The following is a 5,225-nucleotide window of genomic DNA, read 5'->3' on the forward strand; positions in this document are numbered from 1 at the left end:
TTCTAAACTTTAGCTACATATATATACATACGTGTGTGTGTGTGTGTGTGTGTCTTTTAATGCAGAAGTATTTGATGAAAATTGTTTTGGGGAATATTTTTAAAGAGGTTATGAAATAAAGAGCTTGATTTTTAAATGATCAGTGATTATAATATACTTAGTCTCTACCAAAGCAAAAAGTAGTCTGTGTTTGTTATTATTGGTCAGACAATACAGCAAAAACTAAATTATTATTACATTATCATTAGAGTTCGTCATCTAAAGGGTTCCTTTTCTGAAACTTGTTTCCACCCTAGAGGGACAAAGCCAGGACCAACAAACATGGCATTGAAGTAATTATAAAAAATCATGGTGGTCCAATTTATCAACATGATGAAATTCACACTTCCTCCAGTTGTATGTAAAGGCTAATACCAGAACACAGAGTCAGTCATGGTTATCGTAGAACGTATTGCTATAACACCAAAGGCTATAATGCATAAAGTGACACAGTCTCCTTAGCTCTTGGAGAGTTTTGAACTTGATAATTGAGCAGAATGTACCTATTCGGGTGAGGAAGAATGTCTTCCCATCTTTAAAGAATTATAGATTTCCTTTTTTCTGTGCCACAAGTCCATGTGTGTTCCTTAATTGTCATATCTTCAAGCTGAGCTCTGTTAACGCAGATCATGCCATTTTCATTGTTACACACAGGGCTCTTTATCTGAACTGCGAGAACCCATATCTTGCTTTGAAATCTAATCTCATTCTGGTCCTTGGTGTCTGCTCCTCAGCCACCGCATTTTGGCAGCAGCCTGGCTCACCTGGCACAGGTTTTCTAGTCTTTGGGTAACTCCATCATGGGTTCCTTAGTCCAGAGCAAACAGAAAGCAAATCCTGGCTGCTGGAGGCTGGGGTGCAGGACAGGACACCATCCTCCAGCACTCTTGCCACTGTTCTCTGGCTCAGGCCCAGTGCACAGTCTCAATTTCTAAACTTTATATTTTTGAGATTAACCAGGCTTACGGTGTATTGTAAAATGTATCTAATTTTAATTGATTCTTCAAAGCAAAATATATGTGGTATTGAATTATTTCAGAACATGTTCTAAAATATTATACTGCAGCCTTGGTCAGGTGGCTCAGTTGGTTGGAGAGTCGTCCTGTATACCAAAATGTTGCATGTTTGATCCCTAGTCGGGGCTTGCGTGGGAGGCAACCAATCAATATTTCTCTCTCATTTTGATGTTTCTCTCTTTCTATGCCTTCTCTAAAATCAATAGACATATCCTCAGGTGAGAATTAAAAGAAAGTTATGCTGTACTTAAATTTAAGTTCTTTTTTTTTTTAATCAGTGGATAACAACTCATTTGACATTAAATATTTTGAATTATTGGAAAACCTCAAGTTTTCAATGTGTTCTTCCTTAAAAAGGAAGTAAGGAACAAAATAAAACAATTTTAAATGTCATTTGATTAATAAAATGTAGCTCTTATAGAATCTTGAGCTTAACCGGATTGCTGGCATTGCTGACCTCTGATTAAATGTGTTTGGATCAATGTTAATTGGCTTAACTATGGAATGCACATTATAGAGTTACTTGTGGTTGGATGAAATATACTGCTTGCTTTGTCTGGACTGGCTTCTTCCTCCTGTGTCACTGGATAATATTTAAAATAAGTTATGCTTAAATGACAAGTTTCCAGACTCACATGGTAAATGACCATCTAGGCAAGACATAATTTATAGACTTTTTGTTGTTATATTTATGTTTATCATATGGGTTTTCTTCATTTTATTCTTTTTGTATATACTTGGGAAAAAAACTTGTGATGAAGACATCTTTGGTATACTATGCCATGTCTTATTTTAAGAACAAAAATGCCCATCAAGTTGTCAGACTTGGGTTAAGAAAAATTTAAACTTACTCTCTTTTTAGAAGACAAGGTTTTTTCAGAAATGCATTAATTTTTTGTGTGTTCATTTCAAACAATGATAGCAGCAAAAAAATTGTCAAAAATAAAAGATATGACTACTTTGACCTGGACTTTTTGATGCTGTTTTATTGTCTTTCTATATTTTAATATCCTATTTAAAATATACCAACATATGTTATATAATACCAAATCAACTTATATAAGGAATTTATTGCCATAATGTAAGTTAATTCATATTGTTACTTTCTCTCTGAAGTGTTAATGCTACTGGTCCAATGTCTGTGTGCCTGATTTTGGCCAAACTCAAAACATTAGAGTTTAGAGCAAGGGAAGATTTATTGATCTAGAAGGAGCCAGTGAAGAGGATGGAAGACCTAACCCACCAATCCATTTCTGATAGTACAGAGTGCAGACTTCTTTCCTGTCAAAGGAAGGGGAAATAGGAGGGGCAACGGGAGATTGACCATTGCCTATATCTGGTGCTAGCAGGGATCTGAGGAAGGTTGTGCTAGTTGACAGGAGTCAATCATGATGTTTCTGCAAATCTCTGATAAAAAATACACACTTCCCTTGTCTCCTCAAGCCACAAGCAGAATTCCTCCTAATGATTAGCATTTGTGTATGCAGAACTAAGCAGAAGCTATTAGCCTGAAGGCCATGGGAACAAAGCAGCTTGAACAAGACAGAGTCAGAGAGACTGAACAGTTTACTGTTATATTAATCTCATTTTAGAGCTAGGATTAAATGATCTTCTCATGGTGACTCAATTAATAAGAGGTAGCTTGTGATTATTCACTGTGATGTATATCATTCCCAAAGCCCAGGCTTATTTTCTTTTGCACTATAGTCTTAGATCAGAAAGTGATGTGAAATAAACACTGAGTATCCTTCAATTTCACCAGATTTGTGTTTGACAAATATTGTTATACATGAATGTTTATTCCTTGATAGACCACAGTAGGCACAAGTGTGCCAACATTCTATTCTTAATAGGTATGTGTATAAGTGAATTCTGTGGTAAATTATGTATTTACAGTCACTAGTGAACGTGGACTTAATGAAAAGACTCTCCAGAGGTGGAATTACATTTTTATATTTGCAGTTTTAACAGTGAGACACTTAGAGAAAAGTGACCTAATGTATATCTCGTAACACTAAGTGCTGTGTCCTCTAACACCCATTCTCTTCCCATTATTCCTGGAGGCCAAGGGCTGCACTGTATTTCTGGTATGCACCTCAGTATCTATCGCTTAGTAGGGCCACAGTAAACTTTGAGTGAATAAACAAGAAAACATTGTGGAAGTAAAAAAAATTGTTCTTTAAAGTTAAAATTAAGGGTGCAGACCCTTTTTCAGAAAAAAATTGCTTTTATATTTATTTTTTATTTCATAAACACATGCCATTTCTTGCCCCACTCCTAACCTTTCAAGACTCAGTGTTGGTGACAGGAAAGTAGCCTCCACTTCTTTGAACAGACTGGACTTTCCCTCAGGCACTGAGCCGGACAATCAGCTATTTTAATTTATTCACTACAATGAATTGTCCTAAAACTTACCCTTTGACTTGTAAATAAGGAAGACAATTATAAGTCAATTGTTAATCAGAGATACCTCCAACAGGGAGGAAACTAGCCATTACCCCACTTAAATCAGTTTACTTATGTTCTCACTTGGTACACTGCTCCAAAGCACTGTTTTCCTCTGAGGCCCTGGTTTGACAATGATCAAAGCTGGTCTTTAGCCCATAGCCAGCAGAAACCAAACAAAATGTGCTTTGTTGTCAGTTTCTCCTCTTTTTTTGCCAGAGGCAGTTGATTACTGTGCCCATTAAGGGTTCAAGAGTGGTTGAAGACCATCAAGATCAGTATTAACAATAAAAACATTATGCTCTGTGTATTCTCTCTCTTACTCAGTTTTTCTGTTGCTGCAAGCACAATAAAAATTCCTTGGTGAGAACTGCAACTCAGTCATTCTATTATCCTATATTCAGGAGTAAGCAGAGTGCCCAGCATATGTAAAGAACAGTAAATAAGTGTTTATTAAATTAATGTCCTGTGACCTTTCTTGAGAGAAACATTGATACAAAATTCCAAAACACTGTCCAAATCCAACTGAGGTTTAACTTTCATGAAGAAGTTAGACTCTATTTCTGTTGTTATTATAGTAAATAGTCAACACATCTTGGGAAAGAAAAGAGAAATAATTGTTATTTCTCTATCTTAGATGCAAAAAACAACCCCACAACAATTGAACAAAAACATTAAAACAAAAATTAGGTTAAATTCACTTCAAACCAAAGCCCAAATCCTTTGGAATGTGTGTACTGAAAAATAAATGTATCACCTTACCTCTGACTTGTGTGAGGCTGTGTTTTAGAAAACAACTCCAGTGAAAGATATCTTGCTAGAAATTCAAAGACACACGTCTAAGGCCTAACTTCAACAGCCCTGTACTGTCAACATACCTGAGATTCCATTCCCTTATCTCTTAGGTTTCTGATCTGCTGTAAATGTTCCTATTATTATGAAAAAATATAAAAGGTATAAAATTTATTTTATAAACTATAAGGTAGAATGTAAGCTATACTTTGTGTTGTACATAAGGTAGAATATAAGCTACACATTGTGTTGTACAATGGAATTGCTAGTGACCTCTGAGATAAATTTCCTGGTTTCTAGCCATTCGAAGACTGAGGAAAATGACTTAATGACTTCGAACCAATCATTTGTCATCTCTTAAATGAGACCATACATTTTGCAATTTGTTTTACCCATGGCACTCTCTGCTTCTAGCTCAAGCTAGGATTTGATATTTAAAACTAAATACGCTTAACCTAATCCAGTTCGTGGAACTGCCTGGAAAATTTTAAGCACAAACCTTAGTATCTCCTCCACAAAGGCTCTTCCCCAGAGTCAGAATAATTTTGAAATTTTTATAGGATTTGATAGCCATTTGTTGGGGAAAAACCTGCTGATGAGAAAGTGGATTTTTTATTTTTACCTTTATTTCATCAGAATATTCTCTGTACCACGCAGGTTATTGGGACCTAAAATACTATGCTCAGTAGTAGTCTCTTAGAATAAAAGCTAGAGTTAAGTTATTCTTAAGATTGAAAGCCAGAATAAATGAAATTTATTTTTTATGAAAATCAAAATTAGAGGAAAATTTGTAGTATTAAAAAGTTTTTGAATATAATTAGAAAAAAATCATATCACAGGGAAGGAATTGTGTTGATAGTAAAAATGTCTTTCAGAGAAAAGTGAGACGTTTAATATCAGACAGGTCTCTGAGTGGTGGCTGCTAATGTATTC

This window comes from Pteronotus mesoamericanus, unplaced genomic scaffold (assembly GCF_021234165.1).
Source record: "Pteronotus mesoamericanus isolate MK-2021 breed Mesoamerican mustached bat unplaced genomic scaffold, CSHL_Meso_final contig_20, whole genome shotgun sequence".
Lineage (NCBI taxonomy): Eukaryota > Metazoa > Chordata > Mammalia > Chiroptera > Mormoopidae > Pteronotus > Pteronotus mesoamericanus.